Below are 13,379 nucleotides of genomic sequence, written 5' to 3'. Positions count from 1 at the left end.
TGCTGCTTTGGCCAAATTTCACACTCTGCCATGCTGCATTGGCCCCTCTTCACACTCTGCCATGCTGCATTGGCCCCTCTTCACACTCTGCCATGCTGCATTGGCCCCCTTTCATACTCTGCCATGCTGCTTTGGCCCCCCTTCACACTTTGCCATGCTGTTTTGGCCCCCCTTCACTCTCTGACATGCTGCTTTGGCCCCCTTCACTCTCTGACATGCTGCCTTTACTCCCCCTTGCTTCCTTTTTGCACTTACCTTTTCTGTCGGCTTCTTTCTTCTCTTCTTCTCTTGTGTCTTCTTGCTGACTCCTCTTTGCGCCGCTCCTCACTGAACGTCGGGCGTTGACGTCACGCCCAACATTCAGTATGAACGGAGCAGAGAGGATTCGGGGAGCGTCGCGATCACGAGAGTATTTTTTTTCAAATGTTTATGTTTTTCTAAAGTTACCCGCTCTCCCCATCAACGAAGAGGGGAGAAATCAGGGGATAGCCTGGACCCTCGGTGCCCCAGTCCGACCCTGTATCACAATACTGCTTGCTCTCTAAAAACAGCTGCAAACAATAATTTGCATTTACAATGACATATTACATATATATATATATATATATATATATATATATACTTATTGAGGTAGACAATGCAGGACAATATACCAAGTATAGTCAAGATCATTCAAATAATTGTTGCATGAAAAAAGAAGTTAAAATGCAAAGGATAGTCCAATCTGAGATGTTCATCATATATCAGAGCCGCCATATCCAGACGACCAAGGCATAAAACAAACATTTAATAGCTCAGACAGAGACACGAGCACTCCACTCCTGAGTGTGGGGTGATTAATGGTTGGGGTCAATGCAAGGGATTATTATCATACATCCGTAGCTCATACCACGCCATGTTGTGGAAGCTTTTCCAGATTTGTGTAAGATCTCGAGTTTCAAAAACAATGTTTTATTCTGGTGTCCTTTTGTAAGGAGGTTTATATCCAATCTATACGAAGTGTGTGATATAGTTTTTCTCTAAAAAGTGAAAAAACTGTAGGAGCACTCTGGGCCCAGAACTGAAGTATGCTCTTTCTGGCCACAGCTGAAATGGCGAGCTGCAACTTCCCGCAGCTCCTGCTCACCTTAAATTCCTCTGGAAGAATCTTCAAAATTGACAATTCCTGGAACAGGGGAGCATAGTTCACCAAAAGAGTTATAGAAAATCTCCAGAAGCTGTTGATATGAGGACAATCCCAGAGACAATGTGCCAAATCTGTTCGGGGAAAGCCACACTTTGGACAAAGGTGAGTACTTGGAAATCACACAAAGGGGATTGGTAGGCCCTATGATATATATTCAAAAATATTTCTGTATAGGTCATATAATGCAATGTGCGCATTGATTTAGGTAAGCCTTTAAAAGGACATCATGAGTTAGGCTGAGAGACCCGTCCTGCCACTGAGAGAGACCCATTTTAGATGCATCATAATCAAATCAGTGGTGTACCAGGGAATAATGTTGTGAGACGACATAATGTGCTGGGATGGGTTATCCCAGTCAATTGGAGAGATTTTTCGTAGCACAGTACTAATGCAGTGTTGGTATTGGAAGAATGCCAAAAGATGAAGGCAGAGAGAAGGTCAAAGGGAGGAAGCTTGAGCATGAGTCATGGGTTTGCGAGCTACCCTGGTTCGATCATAGTAATGCCCCATTTTACCCATACAGTGAAGAATAGGAAGCCATGCAGTCCTGGAAGTCTGGGTTGTGGAGGAGGGGAAAGTATGTGGAAGTATGGGGATTCAAATGGTATAGACAGCACATTTGGTGCCAGGGTTTATGGGTGGATAAAAGTAATGGATTGGCAGGACTAAATCAGGCAACTTTTGATCATGGAGGTGAATGAAGATCCGGAGGCTGAGGTCAGGTAGAAAACCTTGGTCTAATTCAGTACAAGTATAAATAGTAGTGTCATTTTGCCAATCTCTAAGATGGCATATTTGGACCACTTGGTTATAATGGGTAACATTTAGTAAGCTGAAACCACACCGATTCCTTGGCTGCTGCAATTTTACAAGACCAATTCTCGTTTTTTTAGAGTACCAGATAAAATGACAGAAGGCCACATCAATTTTGATAGAGTCCGACTTCGTCAATAACAGGAGCAATACTTGAAGGGCGTATAAGGGCCTGGGAAATATAATCATTTTTATTAGCTTAATTTGGCCTCCATAGCAAAGACTCAGTCAGCCCCAACTCTCATGTTCAGCTGCAGCAATTGTCTTAGAAATGTTGAGTTGTTTAAGGGAGTGGATATCGTTCAGGAGCTGGACATCCAAGTATGGTATAGTTGACCCCGCACAAAGTATATAGAACATTTTGTGCCCAATTGTCACTCACCGGACTGTTAGTGCCTCTAGGTTGGGACATGGGTCTCTCTCGCTCCTGCCGGCGCCTCTCCTGAGCCGCGGCCATCCGCCATCTTGACTAAGATTGCGCATGTGCAGAAACCCTGAACTGTTAATACCTCGCCTCTAGTCTCATTGGTTAATTAATCACCTCTCAGTACTTAAGGCACCTGTTGCCCTATTACCTTTGCCTGTTCTTGGTTCTCATTCCTTGGGACTCTGAGGTGTTTCCTGTTTCTGCTCGTGTTATCCATTTGCTCTGGACAAGTCTCCTCTCCACATCAGTAGTAGAACTTACCCGCTGCAGACTACTCTCGCTACCTCCATTACCTGCCTGCTCCTGGACAAGTCTCCTCTCCACATCGGTAGTAGAACTTACCCGCTACAGACTACTCTCGCTACCTCCGTTACCTGCCTGCTCCTGGACAAGTCTCCTCTACACATCGGTAGTAGAACTTACCCGTTGCAGACTACTCTCGCTACTTCCGTTACCTGCCTGCTTCTGGACAAGTCTTCTCTCGACATGGGTAGTAGAAATTACCCGCTGCAGACTACTCTCGCTACTTCCGTTACCTGCCTGCTTCTGGACAAGTCTTCTCTCCACATCGGTAGTAGAACTTACCAGCTGCAGAATACTCTCGCTACCTCCATTACCTGCCTGCTTATGGACAAGTCTCCTCTCCACATCGGTAGTAGAACTTACCCACTGCAGACTACTCTTGCTACCTCCATTACCTTAGAGCAAAGGGGGTGTAACCACACTAGGTGGGGGGTACCTTCCCTGCAATCTTCACCAGTATGATGTAATGATCTTGACTGTTAGCAGACTGAGTCTGATAGAACAGGGGAATCACCCATGAACACTGTGATTGGTGAAGCATACAGAGCGCTATCTACCTAATAGGATTACACAGAGCGAACGCCTGTGTAATCCTATTAGGTAGATAGCGCTCTGTATTGTTTGGTCCTCACAGACTTATTATAATACAATTGAGACTAATCATGTGTGGGGTTCCTAGATATAATAGCGATTAGCGCTTCTACCTATTTAGGATCAGAGGGCTTATAAGATATATTAGCAATCTGATAGACCACCAGTATCTGCTTCACCAATCACAGTGTTCATGGGTGATTCCCCTGTTCTATCAGACTCAGTCTGCTAACAGTCAAGATCATTACATCATACTGGGTCTATCTTTAGAGGCAGAGTATAGTACTTTGGCTTACAGTGTTACCATTCTGTTATTTAGCCAGTGAGTCTGTGATTTACTGCAGTACTCACCTATGAATCTCACATATATATTTTTATTTTAACATATGAGATTTTCATCTTACTATACTTGAACAAGTGTATTATGTTCCCATAGGTTCAATAAAGGAGTTTTTTCCTGTTTATGATACTAATGATACTAATTATATTATAACTTATAGGGGACATTTTTGTCACTACCATTATTACTAGTTCTGCCTAAATATTTGCCCTCTGATTCATATATTTTCTATTATATGATCTACCAGTTCTTAAAATTGATCACAGAGCGATTGTTGCAGTTGATTTGCAACTTTTAATTCACTGTTTGTTCTTTTTTTTTATATTTCGCATAGCTTTATCTTGCTAGGATGAGTCTATTTTAATGTATACTAATAAAAATTTATATTTTATTTATACCTATTCTAACCAACTATCCTTGAGTGCCCCGGTACATAACCTCTGTTCTATCTCCTCTTCCTATGCAACTACCTCCATTACCTGCCTGCTCCTGGACAAGTCTCCTCTATACATCAGTGGTACAACTTGCCTATTGCAGACCACTCACGTTGCTCCATTACATGCCTGCACCTGGACAAGTCTTCCCTTCACATCAGTGGTACAACTTGCCTATTGCAGACCACTCACGTTACTCTGTTCCACGCCTGCACCTGGACAAGTCTTCCCTTCACATCAGTGGTAAAACTTGCCTATTGCAGACCACTCACGTTACTCCGTTCCATGCCTGCGCCTGGACAAGTCTTCCCTTCACATCAGTGGTACAACTTGCCAATTGCAGACCACTCACGCTATTCTGTTACACACCTGCGCTGGACAAGTCTTCTCTACATATCCGTGGTGAAACTTACTAGCTGTAGACCATTCATGTTTCCTTGTGATATAGCTACTACTCTGTATGGTGCCTATTAGCTGGACTAAAGTCTACAAGTGCCTCTGTATTGTAGCTGCAAGTCGCTAACTCTTCTACTATATTGTTGATTGGTCTTTGCCTAACGGTATTAAGTTATCAAGTACTGACCTGCTATATGCTACCTGCGTGCTAAGGCACTTGGACTCTTTCCTCATTTTATCCTGTTTACTAAACTGATGTACCATCACAGTTCCACGGTACCAAGACTCAGAATTTATACTATTGACATTCCTTTCCTGTATTCTACTGTATGGTTCCACTGATTCACCACACTACCCAGAGGTCCGCACTTCTGGTAAGTGTAGCTACACCTGGTGAATTCTGGGTAAAACTCCTAGTGCCCGTGACACCAATATGGCTTTGTAATATCCTTGCGCAGATACAGTGCTGCTGATTTATTGAAATTAACTGTAAATCCTGAAAAAGAGCCAAACTCAGCTATTCAGTCCATGAGAGGTCTCTATGGATCTTTCAGTATAGCTCCAACAAAATGGGGAACACGTTGCCCTGGAGGGTCTTATAGCATTCAATGGTAAAACCATATGGGCCCGGAGTTTTATGGAGCTTCAAGTGTTTCATTGCTAGGTCCACCACTTGTGGTGTAATAGTACCTGCAAGTAGGGCATTGCTAGGTTAACAACATCACTTGCAGTGTTGGTGGGGAAAAGAGATTTGGTTGCCTGGAAAGATATGGTTTCCTGTAATCACCAAGAGTGTCAGGTCAGCAAAAGAGAGTTAGAGTAGAGTTTCCGATTTGGCTTTAATAGTGACAACAATCGACCTCCAAGGCACTTGTTGTCTGCTGTATCTGGGCCATGGGGAGATAACCTGGTGATATGTTGCCAGGTAGGGCATGGAGCGCTGATCGAGAAGGGGATGGCAGGATGTTAGGTATCGACCCGCAGTTGTTTTCTCCGGGGACAGATGCAAAATGCAGAACAAGATGGAATTATTTCTTGCCAATTCAGCATTGAGGCCCCTTAGGATCACTATAACGAAAGGCAGCTATGTCCAACAGGCCATGTGGCAAAGAGCTCTCACCACATCAGCATCTGAGAGTGTTGATCGCTGCTGTCAACGGCCTTGAGATGTCGGAACCCGCAGCATCTTAGTTAAGTTGAGCAGGAGAAAATGCCTTCCCTTATGCATCTCAGAAGAGAGGGTCCTTAGCTGTAATAAAGCCATTGGAGCTCGTTGTGTTAACAATGGTGAGAAGCAGCAGGACCACAGTTAGACCTGGACTCCTGGGATATAACAAGGCTCTCCAAATATTACCAAAAGCAGAGATTTTATGGAGTGATGGTACCAGATGGTGTGGGAGCACGGAGAGAAAAATTAAACGCGGAATTCCCGACATATTACAATTTTAATGAATCTGCAACATATTAATTCCAAACCATTATTTGCCCAATCCACATTAGATAATTCATACAAAAATGCCTTTAAGTTGAAAACTTATACATATGCTTTAAAAATTAAATATTTTGATGAAAAATAAGAATTTTTCAGAAGGTTACCAATATTCATGTAATATTGCGACTGGATAACTAACTCAGGTAGCAGCCTTTCAATCAGTACCTTATATTTATAGGTGCATGAACGGGTCTCCAACACTCATACTCAAAATACAGTCCTGCGGATTATTTTCCCTGCAGCTTTTCTTGACTCTTGCAAGACATAAAATGGCCTCACTAAGCCCTAACCTCAGCTCCTCTCTGAAATATCTCCTTCTCCAATGGTCAGTCTTGTTTCATTTTAATGGAATTTTTACTGTGACAAATTTAGGTTAACTACCCACAGTTCAGGCAGTCCACTTTTACTGGGCCCTAGAAGGTCAGATGACCTATATGACCTAAAGTGTCGTATATGTTTAGTAGACTGATACTTGCATTCTGTGAAATTGTTGGCATCCTATTTATGACTGCAAATTATGGGTATGCAGGTAGATACATATAAGTTGTCATTAAAAAATAAGCATTTATTTTGTTACTGCAAACTCAGCATAAAAGGGTCAGACAGACTGTCAGCTATGTCATGGTTAGACAAGGGAAATAGTGGCAAGCACAATCAGTATAAAACACAATGAGTGTCATACCTGCAGGGAGTGTAAGTACTTGTCAAATGGCAGCATATGAATCCTGCAGTTTTTTCAGCTTGAAATATACTGTGTACATAAGAGTATAGTTGCTGCCCTGGTGATTCAAGGAAGTGAATGGGGAACACTCCTCCTCAATCAGATAAGAGCAAATTGCTTGATAAGAAAAAAACAGCAAATCAAGTCACTATATGGTGGCCTATATAACACTTTTTTTAATCTCTCACAAAACTATTCACAGACATTTCCTGCTATGTTTTTGTTTAATTATCTTAGACATTAAATTGTGAATCAGTCAGAATATCCAATATTATTATTATATTTGTGATGTTTCTGACTTCCACTGCAGGTATGAGATATATCAGTGGATTTAATTTCCGGATGACTGAAACACCGACAAGACGTGTCCCGACAACTTGAGGGTGATGCTGTCATTCCCAGCTCACTTATAATTTCTACTGTTTGTAAAACTGACGTCCAAGTACTGCAATCAGTGAAGATCCCAGCACAAGTAAATGACATCACTGTGTGAAGCGACTCTCCTATTGCTATTGTTAAGGAGGTAATGGAAGCAGGTGGCAGCTGTACAATGTACAGGCATTTTTCAAAAAATATTGTACAGTCGGGTTTAGGGTTTATGGTTATGCAATGTCATCAAGTAATCAGAAAGGGTCATTTACCGGTAGAATGTATCTAAAGGGCTAATGCAACAATAATGCAACAATAAGGGTTTAGGAGGTGGGGAAAAACTATGATTAGTGCTATTGTCCTTTTTAACACTTCTTTACTAACTTCATTTTACAGATATTAATCAGTCACATTTAGAGATTAGAAATATTACCCTACTTGGGTTCTGGGCATCTTTAATGATTTGTTTCTACATGTATCAATCAGTGGATTCAAATACTGTCATAATATGGTTCTGTGTTTCACTATGTAAAGTTTCTATACATATATATATTTCTATATACCATTTAGAGTAAAATTGAACTACTCCCTTTTCGATACCTGGGAAGAGAATGTCTAGCATTTTACTCAATAAAGGAAATGAGGGAGATTTCCATTTTCGTAACATTGCCTTCTCTGTAATTGTCAATATTGGTTTTATAGATGGTAATCTTTCTTTCCAAATATAATTGTGTAGGAGCAACAGGATTGAGTATTTCCACAATTTTAGTGTAAATTCTGCATTTGTAAAGGTCAACACTTTGTTCCAGAACCTTGGCACTTTCCTGTATTTCCAGAGATTTTGGTAAAAGTTGTCACATTCCTTCTTAGATTTTGGACATGTACCTGACTCGCTGTCTGTAAAGTGTTTCTTCTTGGCTTGTAATATTTATGTTCTATTAAGCATCTTTTTATGTACTTCTGGTAATTTTGCTGAGTTCAGTTATTTCAGTACCTTATCATGGTGGCTCAGCAAGATTTCAAAATCCTCAATACCAGGTATGGCTTTTTCCCGAGTCTCAAATGCAAGCTGCCATAGCTTTTCATTATCTGTCTGTAACAGATCATTGTAGAAGAAGTTAATTCTAAATGTATTGTTTAGAAAATACAATAAACTTTCTAAGGCATCTGACACTGGCTATTTTATTTTATTTTGTGTGATTGTCATTATAAAATGTTGTACTTGCAAGTACATGTAAAATTGCCTATTGCCTAATGAATATTTGTTTGAAATTGCTAACAGGAATATAGAGAACCCCCCTGATCAAATACATCTTTGATGCACAAAGATGCCTTTACATTTTCACTATCAGAATTTCTTGTTGAATGTCCCTGTTTCACAGCCTGGGTTACCCCAAGTCTTAGTGTATTTGATAACTAAATGAGTACTTTTCATCTTCCTGTTTTTATCAGGCCATATTTTAAATGTCTCTCTAAAAAGGATATTATGTGCCACCATTTTAGGAAGAAGGGGTCTGGGTAGGTGTAGCATAGCTGCTGCAGAAAAGGAAGTCTAAAAGTTGGTCAACAATAACTGTCTTTTTGTTCAGTAAATATCTTAGTACATTTATTAGCATCTGCATTGGTTGTTTCAGATTTGGGAAGACCACCACTTTAATTACAGCCTTTCACTCAAGCAAGTTTGATTCTTTCCACTTTTGGCATACTGTTTATCACTGACAATTAGTTATCTCTGTTAGAGCAGCTGTGATGTGTATACCTAATTATTTAAGTTCGTCTTTCACTATTCATTTTTTAAATTGTGTCAGAATTTGCTGTACATCGTGAGCTTATCTTTGATTGGTGAGAGGGAGAACTTGTGACTTGTTAATTTTTATTTTATTGAGAGCAAATTATCCATACAAAATCTAGAATGCAATGAATGGATTTCTCAGGTTTAGATACCATTAACAATATATTATCTGCATGTAATACTTATTTATTCTCCAAATCTAATACTTTTATGTATACACACACTCTACTCTTAAGGCTGTTGTTAAGGCTCCAAACACAAGAGCAAATACCAACAGTGACAATGGGCAGCCTCACATTATTCCTTTTTGAATTTGGAATGTATCAGACAGGTGCCCATTTGTCTAAATTTTGGTTTGTGGCTTAGTATATAATGTTTTCAAAATATGCACAAATTCATCAGGCAACCCAAACCTATTAAGGGTTTTGAATAAATGATCCCAAGTGAGCAAACTGAAAGCTTTTTCTGCGTCTAGTGATAATATTGTTCCCTGATGAATGTAAGTGCTGTATCACTTTTCATACATTTGCGACAGAAATCCTTCCCCAAATGAAACCCTTCTGGTCATTGAATATGATATTTGGTAGAGTTAGTTTAAACATTTCTGTAAATATTTGATTCCACATTTAGTAAAGATATTGGCTTATTTGAGGCCGGTATCTGTGAATCCCTTCCTGGTTTGGGTAAAATTTTTGTTATGGCTGAGTTAAAATAAATTGGGTGTATATATATTTTTACTATTACATTCTTAAAAAGTATCATAGACACTTTCTGATTGTCTCCTGTAAAATCCTATAGAATTCAAAAGTCCCTTAAAAAAGTAATAAAAATATTCTATAAATAGAAAATAGAAAATAGAATAGAATAGAATAGAAAACACAAATATACAAATTTAATTAGCTCATAATTAATGTTAAATTTATTGGGCCATACAGTGTTCAATTAATGTATCCACCAGCCCTCTGCTGTTGTAATCTATGTTGTCTATCCACACCCTTTGTATTCCATCTAACTTGTTCCCAGCCACTGAATTGAATTACTTTGTAATCACCATTATGCATACATGTTTAATTAGTTATAAGGAGCCTTTAACAGAATTTTAGTACATAAATAATCATTTATTCTGACCTTTATTTTACTAATTTAACTAGTTATATAGGTTACATTACATTAAAGCCATAGGGATGCAGCAACTGAATATTAACTATATAAATAGGTCTGAAAACTGATTGATTAATTAATGTGTTATCAGTGTCCCTTAAAAACATGCTATTAACCTTGATAATTGGAAAGCATAGATTGCAATGCAACCCATTTATTGATCAATGTTGCTTTAGTTTCAGCTTTCGTGATCAAGTTTTTCAAATTAGGATTTTTTTCTGAACACTAGACGAGGAGGTAATTTACATACTTCTTTCAAAATGAGGTCAATTTATAGTTAACATCAATTTTCACCTCAATAAAGAAAGATTGCACACAACAAACTCCCATCAATTTTTCAAAATATTTTTGAAAATTAGATTGGACAGAGCAGAATATTGGAACACAAAATCCACTCTATCTGCATGATATTAAGTTTTGCAATTAGTAACTAGCTTTATTGTTTGCAGTCTTCTAAAGCAATCATGTGGCAAATATATGTGGAATAACTGAGAAAATTATTTCTGAAAATATTAATGGGCTTCATTGGACCTCATTGTATTTAAAGAATTATAGCGCTTAGCCATAAATATCAATGTTTATAGGTTTCATTGTTACTTTTATTGGTAATACAATTATTGTTATTGTTGATACAATTCAATTTTGTTCCAAGAAAATGCTTGTATTTTAGAGCAGCATCTTAAATGTCCAGAATGTTCTTTGTGGCCATTGTTTAGAAAGAGTAGATGGAGAGGTAGTAATATAGTGTATATTTGGACTGATGGACTCACTGAATAAGGAGGATCATATCAGGCCTCATTCAGAGTTGGACACAAGCCCTGTCTTTCACCTAAAATGTGATTTCTTTCATGCTGCGCATGTGCACGAAAAATGTATATCCGTAACCGGAATTCCACATTTTGCATATCATTGAGAATCACCTCCTTATACTTAGAGAACCAGATCAAGGGAGATTTTGAGGTTGGCACAGCTGCAGATACTGGAGCACAGACCTTTGCAGTGTGTATAAAAGGTTTAAATAAATAATATTTAAGAGAAAAAATGGAGTGCCTCTCCCCTCCCAAAGTGGTTCAAGCACCAGTGCTCATTTCCTGGGCTGATTTAGGCAATTGTGTGTATAGTGGGGGGGGGATGAAAAGCCATAGTTACCAACTTTCTGTTGGTCAAATCCGGGAGCCTGCGGAGGAGGTGGGCGTAATGGGGGGCGGGGCTACAAAATGGCATCATTTTGGACCCGCCCCCATGACGTGATGACGCAAAACGCGTCATTTGACAGCGGGGGTGGGGCCAAATGCTGCGTTTCACCGGGATTCGCGGCGTTTGGGACTTAATTCTGCCCACTTCACTAGGAAGTGGGCAGAATTATCCAGATGCAGGAGATTGCCACACTCGCTCGGGAGCCTGGGAGACTCTCGCAAAATGCGGGAGTCTCCCGGACATTCCGGGAGAGTTGGCAAGTATGTGAACAGCATGTGGTCTCACCGCAAAAACTGCAAGGCTATGGCAGGCTGGGCTAGTCACATTATTACAGTGAGTCCTGCAGTGTGGGTTCTCCTTTTCATAATGTGATTCAACCCCAGACTTCTCTGCATGTGGATGAATTCCCTAGTGTAATCAGGCCCTCCAAAAAATATGGGCCCTCTCACCTAAGACAAAACATCCCAGAGCTGAAAGATTTGAGCTCCTCCCAATATCCCTACTGGTGTGTGTCAGGATAATAAAAAGTTAAATGTAAGAAATCTGTATTTTTATATGTGACACTACTGGTCCCAGCATTCCCTGACAGTTGTAAACTGCTGTTTATGCTGGCACATGTATAACTGTTCCAGCACACCAATAGCTGCCAAAGCATGCTGGCACTTGTAGAATTACAAGTGCCATCATGTTCAGGCTTGTTTGAATCTGTAGAACCACATAGCAATTACTGGAAAAAGACACCATGAAAAATATTTTATTAAAATAAACATTCCAGAAACCATCTTTTACCAATTTATTTGATGAGGGAAAAATTAACTTGTATTGATTAGCCATTAAATTAGAGTGATAAATAAAAGCACTTAACAATTTATTTTAATTTATAAACATGTAGCTTTAGGTCACAAAAATATGACTTATTTGGTAACAGAACTATTGGCCATGACAGGATGTGATCATTTATTTCGAGAAAAGCTAATATTTTGCCTTGTTTTTGCTGAACTGCTCATTCCTTGTACAAGGTTCAACTTTATACCCCTGTAAAGTGCTCTTGCCTTACTTTTCCTTGATTAAAATAAGTACATTTTGTATAAGACATAACCTTCCTTTCCTTCTGTTGTCCATCAATGTCCTCCTTTTATTCTTATCTGTGTTAAACAGCATATATTTTGTTCAAAGTACGATTCATTTTTTAAAGCTTGTACAATGATTTCACTCTACTTCTGCACTGAAGCTAAGTCCATGTCGTCAGGCTAATATGAATAAAAAGATATCTATATTCACTTCATCAGCTAAAAACATATTTATTTATCATACTATTCATCAAAATACATGGTGGGAGTCCTTTTATGTCATCCACCTTTTAATCCATAAGAAACAAAAACAAATATACAATACATACATATATACAGATATGCAGTGTTAAAGACAAGCACCGACAACAACTGTCGGTTTTTTTTGTATACATATCTTGACAGCTGTCTATCAGGTCTATTTAAGGCCTTTATGGGTGTGTCTTACAAGACAACCCTTGCTAAATGTAAGCCCCTACCCCTATACCTGCGAGGTGAGTGCTTCTGATTTTAACTGCCTTTTTATGGTGTTTGAAGTATATAGGTCAGTGTAGGACCTTCATATACTGAGGGTCCCTTGTTGTGGAATGTAGGCTTAAATATTTTGAACAAAATATGAACCTGTAGAATGTTATGGACAGGCACCAACAACAACTGTCTTTTTGTTTTATTCACCTAAGTACACGATTGAGGTCAATTAACTTTTAATCCACAAGGAAAAAGCATATATACAATGCATACCACTCCTTGAGGAGCCCCACACAAATAACAGTATGGGAGGCTTGCTTCTAACTAGCCAATATAGAGGGGATTCACTATGATTATTCAGAGCATGGGAAAGGTGCTTTGCTTGGTCAGTTGTGGCTGAAGCCCATTTGGGATTTAGTTGCAATGAACTAAATAGTCATAGTATATGGTGAATAATTTATTACGTACTATAAACTACATTTGGTATTAGAAACCCCCCTGACCCAGTAGCACACATGCTACATCACTATTAATCAGTGTACTATACACTATACTTATTTACCCATTACACTATGCATTACACATTATAATACACCACATCAAAGGTAAACAAATTGTC

The sequence above is a fragment of the Mixophyes fleayi genome, chromosome 1 (genome assembly GCF_038048845.1).
Source record: "Mixophyes fleayi isolate aMixFle1 chromosome 1, aMixFle1.hap1, whole genome shotgun sequence".
Taxonomy (NCBI): Eukaryota; Metazoa; Chordata; class Amphibia; order Anura; family Limnodynastidae; genus Mixophyes; species Mixophyes fleayi.
The sequence above is the reverse complement of the archived record's forward strand: the minus strand, read 5'-3'. Positions refer to the sequence as shown.